General features: G+C 37.8%; 1 long non-coding RNA gene across 2 annotated transcripts in view; it reads right to left on the reverse strand.

Annotated features, from left to right (window-relative positions):
* Positions 1-18,535, reverse strand: part of LOC101737996 (uncharacterized protein K02A2.6) — a 38,786-nt gene that overhangs the window by 7,179 nt on the left and 13,072 nt on the right. The window contains exons 2-3 of one of the 2 annotated variants that reach the window (XR_209792.5): positions 11,771-11,835; positions 10,782-10,920 (exon numbers count right to left, since the gene is read on the reverse strand). This is a non-coding gene — a long non-coding RNA (uncharacterized protein K02A2.6). Of the gene's footprint in view, positions 1-10,781; positions 10,921-11,770; positions 11,836-18,535 lie in introns of those variants that run through there. The other variant, XR_009974377.1, reaches the window with a different exon arrangement.

Raw genomic sequence — 18,535 nt, forward strand, 5'->3', positions numbered from 1 at the left:
TAAATTCATTTTACATTTGGCACGAGTCTCAGTGAATCGATTTTTTCTTTGAAACCCGAATGCATCGGACAAAAAACTAATTGCATTACTTTTTTTTTCGTTTTTCAATTGGCTCATTTTGTTTCTGGTAGTCGTGATGATGGCCTCTTAAGTTTTGAATGTAATTTTAAATTTGATTTGATGATGTCAGTTCTTAAGGCAAAATAGGTTATGCGGTGACCTTAAGAAATAAAATAAAAACTGATACGGAATAAACTTGATGGGTGATTTGGGGTTTCGATGTAGTTTAAAATATGTTTAAATTTAAACTAGTTTGTAAAGTCGTCGTGACGTAGACTATACGGAATCCGGTGTACTGATGCCCAGCAATACAACACATCTGGGTTCAAGTTCCATAGGTCGGTGGTCGGTACTTCTTCTGATAAAATATGTATTTAATTCGTTTTCATGATCAATTTCAACGATAAAAAATAACATATTGTTAGAAAAATCAAACTCTAAAAAACTTAAAATGGTGACAATTTCACTTGTCGAGGTACACTTTTCCTTCTTTTATACTAATGTTAGATGAGTCGACAGCTCGTCTGTTGATCGTAAGCTAGACGAAAAATGTTTAATGTTGTAATACGCTCATCTCATAAAAGCTAACAATATTAAAATTTTAAAGGCATCAAAGTGACCGCGAACATTAAGTAACCTAATTTATAACCTTGCTATTCAATTACAACTTTACGAAGCGAAAAAACTGAATCAAGGAAGTGCCCAAGCTGAGTGTAAATAAAAGGGAAAAAAATCACTCGGAACGTTTTGATCATGACTTTAACATCAATAAAAAATGACCGGTAGCTGAATTTTATTTAATGACCCACATGGTCGCGGTCTTATTGGTACCAGCTGGTTTCCTAAGTCAGATATAGACAACCTTCACACAATTGAGGTCACTTAAAAAGTTTGCGCTTCGGGATCGCTCACGGGCTCTGTAATATTTTTTAGAAGTAAATATTTTAAACTTTTAATATCTCAACATCTATACTAATATTATAAAGAGGAAAGATTTGTTTGTTTGTTTGTTTCGAATAGGCTCCGAAACTACTGGACCGATTTGAAAAATTCTTTTTCCATTAGAAGCCGACATTGTCCCTGATGAACATAGGCTACTTTTTTTATTTTATTTTTTATTTTATTTTTTTGTTTTCATGTGTGTTTTAATGTTTCCGAAGCGAAGCGAGGGCGGGTCGCTAGTTTTTTATAAGTAAGTGTATCAACATCTACACTATCGAAGTACTTGCATGAAACTAGAATACACAGAATACAGAGATAGCAAATATACTTAAAGAAGACATTAAAATTAACGAGAAATCAATCACGGACCACGAGACACTGTAGTCAGAATGACAACTTAGATTACTCAAGAACGAACAGTCGGGAATATATTGGGAACACCGGGATAAAGCTTTTGAAGTAAATTATTATAATCATACCATGAATACATTTTGCACTACGTACAGCGTTACATACTGTTAAATTTTCAGTTACAAATCTGCGAGTTCTGAGGAAGAAAGCTTTGCCTTTCTGAACTACTAGCATGATTCTATTATTGTTATTATTGGTAATATGGAGTATTTTAAGGCTGCACGAGTGAGTACCATCCTCCAACCTATTTCTGGAACTTGAACATCGGACTCGAACTTGAGACTTCGTGATATTGAGTAGAGCTTTTTATCACCGCTTTGCTTTATAACAGGATGTTCAATTTCCTCTTAAAGTTTCTTTCCTCTTAAAAAATCCTTCTTTTGTAATTTTATTAGTATGCCGGAAGCTGTACTTTGTATACAGCACATTTGGTGGCGCCGGTTCAACGGAGAAAGTTTTTCAAACAAAATCTGCTTTTAAAATTGAATTTGGTATTTGGTAGGCTGTGATGCAAGTTAATAATGGGTAGACTGCGACATAGATGAGAGAGAGAGAGAGAGAGAGAGAGAGAGAGAGAGAGAGAGAGAGAGAGAGAGAGAGAGAGAGAGAGAGAGAGAGAGAGAGAGAGAGAGAGAGAGAGAGAGAGTATTCTTTATTGTACACCAAAAAACAAATAATCAGTGCGATACATTAAACACAAAAAAGTACAATTGGCGGTCTTATCGCTAAGAGCGATCTCTTCCAGACAACCATCAGGTGGACAAGAATCATTTGGAAACGAACTACGCGCGGTAGTTCAACTTATCTATTTCTGCTCTGTAATTGAAACTTCAGTTTTATGTTCTTAGGTTTATCATCACAGCGACATCCACATTGTTGTTTAAATCAAATAGTCTCCGAACAAGGGTCTTACGCTCATCTATACATTTTTAACCCACAGACACAGCCCACTGATTTTCTCGCCGGATCTTCTCAATGGGTTGCGTTTCCGATCCGGTGGTAGATTCTGCAAAGCACTGCTCTTGCTAGGGCCAGTGTTAGCAACCTTCCGGTTTGAGTCCCGTGAGCTCATCTACACATTACGGCGAAGCTGATATAGCCTCTCAAGGCTATCAACATAGGTAGGACAGAAAAAATACACATTGTCATGTTAGCTTATAATAAGACAACGGATTATTTAATTCAAAGTGACTTCTATTTTATTCGTCTAAATTATTTCCTCGTGGACAGAGACCTGGCGAGGTGTCGTAAGTCGCGTTAGATCTGTTTTGATCTGATTTCGATCTTGATGTCACGACAGAGAACCGTACGATAATAATAGAAGTTAATTTAGAGAAACGGGTGCTTAGCCATGACGGATGTTTGCTTCACGGAAGAAAAGAACAAGGGGTGATGGCGTACGAGCCAACGCGCACATCACATATTGCATACCGATGCATTTTACATCAAAGTCATTCATTTTCGAGTTAGTTCGTGTATCGCCATCAACAAGGTGTCGCGTACTCTCATAATGTCATTTTTATCATATAAACAGTCACCAATAAGTGTAAGCATATCAATAAACAATTAATCAGTATCGGAGTTGCTATCATTATCACAACAGAGGGTTGTGTGGACAAACCCGTACAGATAGATACCGAGAATGGAATGGAGATGGATACCGAGAAACGCTTTCTTTAGAGCAAGTGACATATTGCACCGTCGCTTGTTTCTTTCCTCATCTTAATGTAAGTAGAACGAGCTGGTAAAAGAGAGCAAGTAAGTTTGGTGGCGGGAATTGGGTGGGTACTACGATTTATGAATAGAATATCCATTCAACGGCCGTCTGGTGTAGTGGTAAGTGACATGGTCACTACACAAGGGGGTCGCGGGTTCGAATCCCGCCAAGGAAAGATATTTGTATGATAAATATAAATGTCTTTTCCAGGGTTATGGATGTATATTAAATATATGTATATGTATAATAAAAATCTTACATTTATTTCCGTTATCTGGTACCTGTAACACAAGTTCTTTACGAACTTATCACGGGACCAGTTAATGTGGCGTGATTGTTAGTAAATATTTATTAATTTATTTGCCTGTGAAATGCAGGAACATGTTCAATTGGTTTTTTTTCGGAAATGAAGGGGTCTGTTGACCATATGTCATGTCTATGTTGATTAGATGGCGTTTTTTGGCTAATCATTTTATAATAGATCAAAATAGTTACTTTAAATTAATGTTATCGATGTATTGAAAGCAGTAAGTCCTAAGAGCACAGTCTTTCAGAGACATTCTGCTGAGAGCTTCAAGAATAAATACGAAAATAAAAAGTTTGTCCACAGAGTAGGCAAGCTTCTCCGTCATTTTGCTACTTTAAAATTAGGTCAAATAAAAATTCATAACACATTTCGTCGAAAGGAAACCATCAATAAAGACGAGAACATATTCATTAAAGAACGAACTTATAAAAAAAAAACGCTAGACGAAGCGTCCCAGCCGAACACTCTGTATTCGAAAACGGGGTCCGTCCTGACGTTTCCGCTACGTGCGCCTTCCGCTGGTGAAACGCGCGCACTGAATGTGTAATAGGCTTTATATACTTTTTTTTACACGCATTTTTGATGTCATTCGAGACTTTGTATATGGCTTTTTTACTTGCACATACAGACGTGATTCAGCTCATTTAGCTCGCTTGCCCCATGAATCCGTTGAATTAAATTTATATCTTGTCTCATTGTCATCTTAGGTCTTTTTATCAATGCAATATAATGAAAGAGAATTTATTTTATTTATTTTATTTTTATTTTATTTATTGGGTACCAACATGTTATACATCAGCACAGGACATTACAGGTATCATATACATTGATTTCACACTAAATGCTAACACAATTACAGGTACCGACTGCATGCATAAAAAAAGCGGTTCATTATATAAAAAACAAAGAAAAACTATATATAACATTACATGAAGACCCTACATTATTACACATTCACTACCAAATATACTATTACTTAATTGAAAAAAAACTCATTGAGCAAGGCTGTAGACTTCTCGTCTAAAACTGTCAACAGTGCCAGCAAAAACGTCCAGAGAATACTTGTTATGTAAATTATTTAATTCCCCAACTAGTCTGCTGAGAGGCGCGTTCTTACCTAGGTTGGTGTAGAATCTGGGAACCCTGAACACCATCAACTTCGAAGCCCTTGTCGACGTTAGCGGCACGTTAAAGTTCAGAAGAGATAAGAGATCAGGGGTATCGTATTCTCCGTTAACAAGTTTATGCAGGAACAATAGATCGAGAGTGCGTCTCCGCTCCGAAAGAGAGCTCATGTGGAAATACTTTAACCTCGCCGGGTAACTCTGAATGGTTCTAGCAACATTGCAGGAGAAAGCAAGGTGCCACAGAAAACGCTTCTGGACCCTCTCTAACTTCTTTTTGTACACGTCGTAAAAAGGGTTCCAAGTGACACTGCAGTACTCCAGGGTGCTACGAACGTAAGAGTTGTATAGCAATATTTTTGTTTCCGGTCTAGTAAAGTCCCTGCTGTTCCGCAAAACAAAGCCGAGGGACTTGAAAGCCTTCGAGCAGATCTTCTCAATATGGACGTGAAATCTTAATTCTCTGTCGACTTCTACGCCGAGATCCCTAATACTATCGACCTCTTTTATGATGCTGTGGTTTATAGTGTAGTTGTAGTAAGTTCTAGTTTTTCTTCTGGAAAAATGAATTGTATAGCATTTGGCCGGATTGAGGTCCATATTGTTGCGTGAACACCATGAAACCAGGCGGTCAATGTCGTTCTGCAGGAATATCACATCCGACGCACAATTTACAACCCTGAAAATCTTCAAATCATCCGCAAACAGATAATGTCTGCAGTGGTGAAAGCAATCACCAATGTCATTTATAAATATATTAAAAAATAGAGGACCGAGATGGGATCCCTGTGGCACGCCAGAGGGTGTCGAGAAAGGGTCAGAAAAAAAACCCGATGCTACGACCATTGATTGCCGGGCCGAGAGATATGATGAACACCAGCTCAGCAATGGCTCAGCGATGCCGTTATCAGAGAGCTTCTGCAAAAGGATCCTGTGATTCACGCGATCAAACGCTTTGCTAAAATCGGTGTACACAGCATCAACAGCCGAGCGCCTGTCGACCTCAACGGCAATTTCGTTAATGAAAGATGTCAGGTTTGTTGACGTAGATCTAGACTTTGTGAAACCGTGTTGATGAGGGCTGATTAGATTTTTGAAATGCCAAGCCAAAATCGGGTGGAGAAGTTGCTCAAAAATCTTTGCAAATACAGCAAGAATTGAAATAGGTCGGTAGTTCCTGATAAGATCCTTCGGGCCGTCCTTATGCAAAGGAACAATCAACGCCAGCTTCCAATCGCTTGGGAAAACACCGGTTATTAACGATTTGTTGTATATAAGACGCAACGGGTGAGCAAGTACTGTAGCGCATCTAGAAACAAATACTGCAGGAAGGCCATCCGAACCAGCTCCCTTATTCAGATCTAGTTTTTTTAAAGCTTTAAGTACATGTGCGTCATCAAATTTGATAACCGACAAGTAATTATTTAATAATTTTGCAACGTGAGGGGCCGAGGAGGGTAAAGAACTACTATTGTATACAGAACAGAAGCTATGGGCAAAGAGATTGCAAATATCATTGCCGTTCGAGGCACTCTTGTCCTCCAGAGTCATCCGTGCAGGGAAGAGGCTACCGTTCCTTCTTTTGTTCTTGATAAAAGACCAAAACAATTTGGGGTTGTATCGTAAGCTTGATTCGAGACGAGCAATGTAGTCTTTGTAGCATGTAACCATAAGGTGTTGAGCTCGCTTTTTGGCCAACTCGAAAGATAATTTATCCAAAGGGTTTTTATTGAATTTCTTAAGCTTGTTCCTATATTTCAGTTTTTCCTTAAGAAGTTTAATTAAGTCGCAAGAAAACCACGGAGGGTACTTCTTGCTTCTTGGTGAACGCTTCGGCACATGTTTCTCGATAACCATGCGAATATGTTTATAGAATACCAAAAGCATATCATCGACAGACGGACAAACTTCCAGTTCTGTGTCCCAGTCGACGTTTATTAAATCTCTGATGACGTTGTCGTAATCTGCTTTATAAAAATAGAGACGGTTATTGTTGTCCGGAATCAAATTATTGTTACAATTTTTCCTACCGCTATCAGATATGTTGAAAACAAAAGGTGGGTGGTAACGGTCAACCTTCGAAAGTGGATCGCTGCTTGTACATAAATTGATAACATTGGTTCTGTTACTGAGCACTAAATCCAAGACCTTGCCGTCGCTGTTGAGCGTGTAGTTATATTGCTGTAATTTATTCATCGAGCAAAAATCAAGAAGCATATTAGGCAATAGGTGATTACTAGACTTACAGTTAAGAGACTGCATGTTATTAGTTACATTCCAGGTTATGCAAGATAGATTAAAGTCACCGACAAATATGACGTTTTCAATTTTATTTTGTTCCAAGACTCTATTAGAATTACCCAAAAAGTCCTCAAGAACATCCTGCCTAAGGGGTGAGCGGAGGTAAACTGAGCATAAGTAGAAGTGCATTTGCTGACCTCTCTCATCAAAGCATTCGATTTGTAGCCAGATGTCTTCACAGTTCGATTCCAGTTCTCTGAGCCGGCTGGAGATGTAGCATTTGGACACAGCCACAGCCACCCCACCCCCATCACTCTTACCATGAATATTGCTAGACTCCCCATCGCGTCTGTAAACTACATATCTGTCATCGAACAACTCAGAATCGAAGACGCTGCTGTCACACCATGTCTCAGTAATCACGACTATGTCGTAATTATCACAAGCAACCCTGCTAAAAAAATCAGAAGTTTTGGTTCTCAATCCACGTACATTTTGGTAGTAAATTTGTATCATCAAAATATATAATATAATATAATAATATGTATGTATAATAAATAAGCTCGAATGCAAAAAAAAAGGATTAAATAAGTGACAAATCAATATAACTCAAAATAAAAAAAGTATAAAACAAATTGGGAATTAAGAAATTATTATTTATTTATTTCTTCAAACCTAGCTTATGCTTGCCCCTGCCATTTCTAATATGTTAAGTTGACGGTAAATAATTTCCATCTGAGCTGCAGTCTCGTTTTCAACATTGAAAATCGAAGAGAGGTAATGTAACATATGTTCACCGTAGCGTCCGTTAATCGTGTTTCTTATTGAATTCACTTGGTTTTAAAATTATATCAAAAGGATATCACGGTCTAATGGAAGGTAAATCAGTGTATTAAGACGGTGCATTTGCCGACGTTTAATTAGATGTAGCGTGATAGAAAGTATATCAAGTTTTTCACGTATCTAAATAGACTGGATTTTATATGTAATATTTGCGCAATAGATCATTTAATGTGTTGATAGCCGTGTGACAGACATACGTCAGAACCGTGTTCGGATGTTTAAATGCGTGGGCTACATTTTTTGTTTTGATTACAGTGTAGATAGAGAAACGAGGCCATGGCCAATTTGTTACCTATGGTCACATTGAAACTTGAAGTCGATGCCTCAACTGAGCTCTGCTAATCATTGCCCCTCTCTAGATCTTTCAGGATGGAAACGTTGGTTTTTTTATTACTTAGATGGGTGAACAGCATTTCGGACTAACACCTCGGTTTTGCGAGAACTCAAAATCTCCTCGCAGTTGTCATCCGAGTGTCTTTGCAGAATCCCTGAATACTTTGGTCACATTGCAAGAAATGATAGAAACATCCTTGAGAGGCTCATCATGACTGGTATAATAGATGGGAAAAGGCCTTGGAGGCGCAGCCTAATTTGTTGGTGCGACCAGATCCGCACCGCTTTTGATCTACATTTTACTACGCCCTCCACATCGCCAGAGACAGAACTAGGTGGCAAAAAAATTGTGCTTGAAATAGTGATACAAAAGAGTGGTCATGACCCTCAGCATTGAGGAATACGATGCGCGGAGGAAATATGGGGAAGGATCAGTACACTTGGTGTTAAGTGGTCAGCAGAAACACCTACAAAGTAAACACTGCCACTCACCAAGAGACATGCGTACTAAGTTTCACTTTTTACAGTACAAAGGCTGCTCAACCCACCAAACCGAAATGCATTATTGCTTGATGGCAGAAATAGGTAGGGTGGTGGTACAGGCTTACAAGATCAAAGATGTGCTGAGCAATCCATTTTAGCCTCAATGAGCGCCTTCAGTAACATATTACATCTTACTTATGATTTAATTTAAGATAGCACTGGAATCTTTAAGATTTCACTTAGCCCATGATCAGACAAGTAGCAGTTTTCACGATACCCTGGTATTGTGATTTTGAATTCATATCATCTAAAAAAATACTAAATCCAGCTAAAAATCCATGAAGAGCATATCCTTGAAACCTAACTTTGTGTTACAAAAACCGCTGGCGCCCAATTATAAGGAAGGTGCAATTTATCCATACTTAATTCTATATAATTAGAGTTCACATTACCTTTAACACCCACACGTTATGTTTACCCAAAATTCCTAAAGCGTAATGGATTCTAAATAGGTTAGTTCTTGGAACTTGCAAAACACTTTTTGTATTGTATTTTTTGCAGCAGCTTGCGATTACTGATCAGCCTTTAGCCATGCTATTATCCATGTTCATTAGAAATAAGTTGTCAATCATGAATACTCGTGAACATGAAATATTATTATTATGAGGTCATAATGTTTACTTTTAACGGAGTACTGCTACCGAAGCACAGCTTATATACCAGTATACTTACTGAGTACGTGATGATGGTTGTTGGTAATCTAAAAGGTCTTTCAAAAAATGTTTACCCTATATATGTATGTATAACCCGTTTTTAAAACAAGCCTCCTCTCCCTTATTCACCCCACTCGTTCATAATTATTTTCGAATGGGATTTGAGAACAGTCCTCAGCGGTAGGCTTCTACTTACTCGTGTTCTTCACATTACTAAATTCACCACTTACCGTCAAGTGGGCGGATGCTGTCTATAATTATTTTAAATTGTAGACACATAGAACTTACATTGATCGTTTCGGCACGGTACCAGTATAGGAATGCAAGGCGTCTTTGAGTCCACGTATGGCGGTATCATTGTCACGCTCGTTAGGTACTACAAAAAAATAGCTTGTACCTCACAGCGTCACTACTCACATTTATGGGAGTGTGTGTGTATCCTGTCTCCTGATTGATGGTAGGGAGATAGACTGAATCATTATGAACTTTTATTACATCGGGTAGATAAACGGCCAGTTGTATTCACACCGCGCGCCACTCCTGATTTTGTACGTCGCCATCGGTTCTTTGACACGGATGTATTTGCGTTTGATTTCAATTTGTCATAATACTTTGAGGTTCGAATCTGACCGACGTTTCTACCTACCGCAGTGTGTTCCGCAGAGGAACTTTCAAAACGATTTTGAAAATCTTTTCTCCCAAAAAAATAATATTATATATTCAACTTCAACAAGCTTAACAATGTTGAGATTGTGGAAAGTTTAGTTGTTGCATCTCGGCCAGCTCGGTTTACGTGATAGATTTGTTGATGGTAGGACTAATTATGCCCATTACGGCATACTAAGCTTATAAGCTCGTGCGATAGAAGCATAGTCTAATAATTATTTCTAAGCATGCGTGTCTTCAGGTTTGAAGGAAGAGCGATTTGACCTTCTACTTTGCTTTGGTGGCGAGTTGTGCTGCTTGAAGCAAACAGAACGATGAACAATTCTTCAGTGCATTTCCCACGGAATGTACAGTGCCAAATACTCCAACATTCCCCTCCATGATGTTTCCTGAGCGCTATGACATGTCCTACTTCAAGCGAGGCCTGTGGAGAGTACTTAACAGTAGGCAGCGGCTTGGCTCTGCCCTTAGTATTACTGAAGTCCATGGGTGACTGTAACCACTTACCATCAGGTATGTATGCTTGGCTGCCTACAAGAGTAATAAAAAATACACAGAGAAACAAATTTAAAAACCCTTTTTACTGATGATAAAGAATGTTATAACCTCCAAGGGTAGGTGCCACCACCCTGCTTATTTCTGCCGCGATAATAAGATTCGGTTTGAAGCATGGGGCAGCACTTACATTACAAAACTGAGATATAAAACTTATATATGAAGAGGGGTGGTGGAATTTGCACTGTTGCTATTTATAGGCTCTGGTAGCCACTTAATGTTCACAACGTACAGAGACAGATACAGATGGAGAAAAATCATGCCAGAGAAAGTGAGAGAGAAAGATGGTGACGTCCCTCAGCATTAAGGAATATGAGGCAAGGAGGAGGAGAGCCACTTAATACTGAGCTCGCCGCAAACTCGATTACCCATCGAAGCAATAAAAATTGTTATTAATAATATATTTTTGTAAAATGAAGCATTGTATTGTTTTGATTTCAGTTCTTGATTTGACTAAACTCCTCAACAAGTCGACTTGAAAACTTACTTAAGCCACTGCGAGGATGGGGATCCGGCGTTTTTCTCCTGTGGAAAAAAAAAGACAACAAATGTGGTTGACGTACTCAATATTTCTCTTAGCTCGATCACCCTATTCGCCCCTATGATGTCTAACGATGGTGTTAATAATTGTGGCTTCTCCGACATATATATAGGTATATAAATAAGAATTAATAAAAAGTTTCGGTCACCGTCCTCGTCGAACCCGTCGCTTGCGACGAAGGGCTCGGCGAGCGAATTAACCCATAGACACAGCCCGCTGAGTTTCTCGCCGGATCTTCTCAGTGGGTCGCCTTTCCGATCCGGTGGTAGATTCTGCGAAGCACTCCTCTTGCTAGGGCCAGTGTTAGCAACACTCCGATTTGAGCCCCGTTAGCTCACCTACATGTTAAGACGACGCTGAAATAGCCTCTCAAGACTATCAACATAGGTAGGAGAAAAAAAAAACAGCTGCACATAAAACTTCCTACCGCTGTACCTCTAGTGGCGAGTATCCGTGCGAGTATCAAACAGTAACGGGCCCTACTGGGTGGCATTACATTTGAATGTATCTCGATGCTGATCGCTTTGTGTAAGTCATTCTTGTGCCAGTTCCACAATTTACTCACTAATAGAGTAAAACGACATTATGTGATTTGTTTACAAAAAAAAAAAACATTATATGGTAATGACAGTTCTTTAACGCAACAAATTGAATACATTAAAAATGGTCTATTACATCAAGCAAAGAAATAGCAATGCGACCTCAGAAATTTTTAAATTATTGTAAAATGTATGCTTGGGATATTTTTGATGAGATGCAGTTTTCCATGTCCTTCCTTGGGTAGCCGTTACTGTGCCGTGGGGTGGTATGCGCGGAGTTGAGAGGGTGAGGTACCTCATGATGTTTCCTTCCTACAGCTCCGACGTTGGCCGATAACCCGATGATTTCTTTCTTCGGATCTGAAAAATATGATATGAAAACAAATTACAATCGAATTTTAACTCTTATGTTTAAGTACAAAAGGCCAAATTCAATGTGCCTACATTACCGCGTAATACGGTCTGACGTTGGTGAACAATGTTACATCTTAACCTCAGGTGGGGCTGTAAGCTCATCTATCATACAGTATCACAAACGAAATAATCTAATATAACAAAGTAATCACTATATAGCATAAAACAAAGTTGTTTTCTCTGTCCCTATATCCCTATGTATGCTTAAATCTTTAAAACTACGCAACGGATTTTGATGTGGTTTTTTAATAGATCGGATTTTTTAATAGATAGAGTGATTGAAGAGGAAGGTTCACATGTATAATAACATCCATTAAATAGTAGAGAAATCAATAATAAATTACAGTTTCCGAAGCGAAGCGAGGGCGGGTCGCTAGTATTATATATAAAGTCAATCATATATTAATTATTCAATGTACATAATATATTCGTACAATAGATTTATACCCACTTAGTATGTATTGCGTTCGTGAGTGACAGTTGTCGGTGACGTCATCACGACTCGCTCGTCGCCCGACTGCGTATGAATACCGTTCTAAGCTCATTGTGATTCAAATTTTCAATGAATGCATTAATTGTTATAATCGCTTTGATTGTTGTAATTATTAGAATTATTATGTTTAGAACAAACATATTCGTTGGTTGAAATGTGACGTGAAACCTTTTGTTGATACGATTCCGAGTATGTAATTAAATTGTGATCATGTCTGATCTGCACTACAGACTTGTAAGTTAGGCTCATTGGTATAAAGCTGAGAATAATATTTGCTTATACTAAAATTATATAATTGTATTTTCATCAGCTATTTATTTTATGGTTACTACCTAGTATATACATTTAGATCAATTTTTTTTTTTGCTTAGTAGAGTGGACAAGCTCCCAGCCCACCTGGTGTTAAGTGGTTACTGGAGCCCATAGACATCTATAACGTAAATGCGCCACCCACTTTGAGAGATAAGTTTTAAGGTCTCAAGTATAGTTACAACGGCTGCCCCACCCTTCAAAGCGAAACGCATTATTGCTTCACGGCAGAAAAAGGCAAAAATAAATCAAACTGCTGCCCACAGACAGGAAGTCTTCTCAAACATCTACTGAAGAAAAACCGACAAAAAAAATTCGATCTAAATCTTTTACATCATGTAGTAGTAAAACCACACACCTTTAATTACAACTTTAGAACCTTTTTAACCTAATTAAACAAGAAAATCCAACAAAACACACAATACAGCAATTAAAATTCAAACAAAACGACATCGCGACAATTAAATCGCTCAACGCACACAAACACACACGTCGCCCGATCACAACGACATACGTCAGTTATGAACAACGATAAGTCCGTACGTAATAACAAAAACAGTCTAATTCTAATTCACGAAAGCGCTTCGTTTTCTATTCGTAGCGCGTATCGACCGCCGTCTGTATCGCGCACGTTAAATACAGAACAATGCGATGATCTATATACGAGTTGTACACGAGCGATGCTACGTTAATCGAATTCACAAGTGACTTGGGACTAATTTTCTTTCAGAATAAGCATCTTTGTATAGATGTGACTTGGCTGTTTTAATGCCTTATATTTTTATACCGCGACTTCTTTTATTCATGATCGTATCTGTTTCTAATACTTCTGATATTCTTAAGCACATGAAGAACTAAGGTAAGAAGAATTAATAGAAGCAGGAAAAAACCTAGTAATTACCACTGCAAAAAATCACTGTAAGTGACATTTATTAATTAATCTTTAAGCAAGAAATATTTGACAAAAGTGAGTTACAATTGAAAGCAAGAAAATTTTCTAATAGGTACCTATTGTACGTAGTTTTAGTATGTCTGGTATTCCGATAGATTTAGCCGTTCATACTTTATTTTCACACGTAAGGCTTCACAGAAGAACGCCAACGATGGGCAAAAACAAAAGCATTGTCTCTTCATAATCTATGCGGTAAAATTCTAAAACTTATTTAAATGTTGTATGAGAGGGTTAGAGATAGCATCTTTACGTGCAGGACATCCGGTGTCTGGTGTAGATCGCTAATTCGCTGAACATTGATTCATTCAACGTGATCGATAATTTTGCGGACTTTGACCCCAAGCTTTATGGGTTCAATGCCGCATTTAGATTATAAATATGTTTTGACATCGAATATTTGCAGTAATTTTCCAAAAATAAATACATAAACTGCTTAAGTTTTGTAGAATACTGATCAATTGGCATAGACGCTCATACACTCAACTGGTTATAATACACAAGACACTGATACACCACAGCGTAAGTATAACCATCCAGTGACGTAGGAACATCAAACATTCACTATCCGACCGATCACCCTCTATTCAGGGTCTTAGGCCGGGATCTCAGAATCTCTCTAAATACCTCCACTTCCTTCCGATCATTAACAGAAACATAAAGTTAGTCTGCAACTTCATGATTTGCACGCGAGTATAATGTCGTAGTATAGTGACACGTAACACTACTTGCATGCGTATCCGTCATGACTGATGCAAGTGTGGTCTTCGCTATGCGGTCATCACACGTCTACACTCATTAAATCTCGCAGACTTGTTTCCTTAGCTTAACCATCAGAACACCATAGTACTCGAAGAAGATCGATTTTCAGGACGTTATACACCTTGAACCTATCCGTGAGTATATTTAACCAGCGTCGGAGAGCTACTTCAGGATAGTCTAATCATGGTCGCAACTTACTACATCCCTGTCTCATCTCACTCAGCAATCAGCCACTGGTGATACCTTTGGCATGTTTTTGTGGCTATTGTACGATCCTATTTTTATAGTAGCTTTAGCTAAAGCTCAGGTGACCACATTTGTTGAGTTCGTCGGAGCGATTATCGTACCATGAGTGGCAGCCTATAGCATTAGCCCGCTGAGTTTCTTGTCAGACGTCTCAGTGAGTTGTAATTTTGATCCAGCAGTAGGTCCAGAGCCTTGAGTTGTAAAAACGTGCTTCAGTGGTTGGGCAGTTATTAGCGAACGCAGCAAAATCCTACCATCAAAGAAAAACCAGCCCCTCTTGAGAGATGAGGTTAAAGTCCAAATTCCAAGTCCAAGCAATGACTATATCATTTCCTAATTCTATTTCCGCCAGCTCCATCATCTGCGAAATTCACCCTTAGGCATTTTCTATCGAATAAAATTATTCTTTCGAAGGTAATGACAAAAGAGCCGGCTTCATGCGGCTTCATACGGCCTGTGCCTAGACTTACGCGACACCCATAAATGTATTTTCCAATTAATCAATTCACGAAAGCGAGAAAGTCAATTATTATTCAAAGAACGGCAACATAAAAAAGTTTTTCCAACATTTCCAGTAAACGTCTCTTTCACAATTAATTAAAACGTTAATTAACACGTTTTAAATCGAGGCGTGTTCTAAATAGGCTGTTTAGTATTACGGTTAGTTAGCTTCGTGTTTCGATCTACAAGTTTATTTGGTTTCCTGTGCATTTCATTCGTTTCAAGTCGTTCTATTCTGGGAAGCGTGTCATCGAGTCATAGTTTAAACAATGAGTCGGGCATAGATCAGGTAACTGGTTTTCTTGTAGAAGGAAAATCGCGTGGTACGGTGTGGTAATATATTTATTATAATATGTAATTTACTCTTGAAAACTAGAAAAGTTATGGTTTTTGAAGAACCTTGAAAATTCATAGATTACAAAATACGGGCCCTTACCTTCCGACACAACACTGAAAAGACAAGATGGTGGTATTTAACTCCATAGGCTGCATCTATCACACCGTTTTCGGTGAAACTAGCATTGCAAAGCCCCTTGAGGCTAGCAGTAGGTGGAAAAAAAACTACCACACATTACTTACTAACATCATTAATACTACCGACTGCAATATTTTGGATATTTTGCTAGTTTTATTATTCAACAAAAAATGCAATAACCTGTCCATTGTTGTATGTATTATTAGTTTATTAAGATAGACAAATTTAGATAAAATTTTACGAAAAAAATCTTTAAATCATGAATCGTCATAAGCTTATTGACATTATTCAGAATTTGACTTGGTCTTGAAACCTCGTGAGATTCTTAGAAGCTCCTATATTATAGGCTTAAATCTCCAGCGTTCAATTTTGCCATCTGTATATAAACTAATCTATAATTGTATTATGGATCGTCGGTACGGTGCGCGTGGGCGCCATTAATACGTGATCCGGCATATGTATCGATCTTAATCAATGTATATCGTAGAATTAGTATAGTTCGCGCTTACGTAATGTATGTATGTAGGGTGAGTTGGCGGTCGCTCTGTGCTGGTTTTTATTATTGCTCTAGAAGAGCAGAGAAGCTAATCTAATACCAAGTAGTAACTATCTCCCATAGATAGAAGTCTAACCTAGATCACCTTTACCCCTTAATTAGATAGTAGAATGGCAGTTCCACGTTCTGAACGCATGAATGCTTTATGGTAGGAAAAAACATGGTGGGGTACCTGTGCGTGTGGGCTCATAACACGCCTGATAGGAGATAAATATATTTTCAAGTTTAACACTGTATGATAATATGTTTCCAGCTCCCTTAACGCAGGAGAAATAAAATTTCTTACAGACATGTGGTTAATAATCATTAACACTAGCAGCTCATATTAGCACTAGATGCTTCCAGAAGAATTGAGTGCTTAATTGTACGCATACGGTATACTAATGGGCTAAGCAGTAAAATCACTTATTTATCTACCGATATAATTTAACAGTATAATATAATAATAGCAGTGAATATGTTGAAAATTTTGTCGACTATAAACCTTTGTCCGTGACCTTACAATCGCAGACAATCGATGAACCCAATACCGATAAAATAATCAATAACAATTTTAAAATTAGTCGAAATATAGCATGAAATAAATAAATAGCCAATCCCATAGGTTGAGAATACAAACGTGATCGTAAAACTAGTGTCGTGACGTTTTAGAGGTCAATTTAATAACTCGAATTATCACTCGATTAAATAAATCGAGATGATCGTATCGATTTAATATGTTTACAGTTTTCGACTTGTGATGATCTAATTTTATAGGTGCGATGACGAATGATTCCTACAGAGCAAAATACTTTTGGACGTGACATTTTTTCTTTTAACGGAAAATTTAGGTTATGTTTGTCATTTACTTTGAAAATGCAAAACATCACGGCGTGCAACACTTAGCTCTTTGATGAGGCCACAATAGATACAAAATAAAAGTAAAAATTGTATGAATTGGGAAATTTTACACCCATTTTAGTGTTATTTTATAACACTTTTATGATAAATTTCAAACACTAAATGGACTTGTTATTTTGTATTTCGATTTTCTAATTTTTGGTACGACTGTCTCTGGCTACACACAACTCAACAACAAATCTCACTGTGATAGAAAGCATTAACACCAAAACAACGCAAAAACAATTGCCGCATCTATAATTAAATGACTCTAAGAACATTCAAGGAAGCTTTAGAAACAAATCGTTAAGTAAAGCACGATTATTTTAAAATACCAATTATTAACATTGTTTGATTTAAATTGTTTTGTAAAGGTCTTAAGGATAATTAAAACGAAGGTCTTTCTAGGGGATCGTGTGTAGTTGTTATAAGCCTTTCATTTTCAAAACACATTTGTTTTTACCTCAAATACGTCCAAAATGCCTAAGACACTTTTCCTGTTGATATGGTCTGTTAGTAAATGAAGTCATTGTAGCCTAAAAAATAATACGCCCAGTGCATTCGGATCCAGTGATGAGTCTGTAATAGTGTTCGAATCCTGCAGGCAGGTACCAATTTATCTAATGAAATATGTACTTAACCCATATTTCGGAATGACTTCCACGATGTGGTAAAAGCATCGTGTATAAAACATAATGACATCGTGTAGTGAAAATCAAGGCTGAAAAATTCTTATTTGCGTAATTGCCAATCAATACTAAAGTCACCAAGCCCAATTAAAGTACTTGAAAAATGGCACATTGATCAAAACGACCAAAAAAGTTATTAATGTATTTCTATATCTGTCTGATCGTGGATTATTTATCTCATCTGAAAGGTGACTCATTATACGCATTAATTTTCATAAAACAAACATAAATCTGAAATATAATGACACGGATGAAGCGATGTCAGATGGAAATCCCATTATTTGATGTCAGTATAAAGTTCAATAGAGTCTTTAGAGACATCGGAGCTAACGTATTCAAATTCACACAAATATGTAGATATTTTATGGGTTTTATGAGCAAACGAGTTCACAGACCATCGAACGCTAAGGCATACATTGTACTTTTTTTTTATTGCTTACATGGGTGGACGAGCTCACAGCCCACCTGGTGTTAAGTGGTTACTGGAGCCCATAGACATCTACAGGGTAAATGCGCCACATGATATAAGTTCTAAGGTCTCAGTATAGTTACAACAGCTGCCCCGCCCGTCAAAGAGAAACGCATTACTGCTTCACGGCAGAAATAGGCGGGGTGGTGGTACCTACCCGTGCGGACTCACAAGAGGTCCTAACACCAGTAACATGTACATATTATGTATTCCATATTTTGGCTAATATACCATTTGGACATGGATGTTTGTATTGACTGCACGTGAATATTTGGGCGTAACAACAACAGGAAGATTTTCCACGGAGCGGGTGAAATT

The sequence above is a fragment of the Bombyx mori genome, chromosome 11 (assembly GCF_030269925.1).
Source record: "Bombyx mori chromosome 11, ASM3026992v2".
NCBI lineage: Eukaryota > Metazoa > Arthropoda > Insecta > Lepidoptera > Bombycidae > Bombyx > Bombyx mori.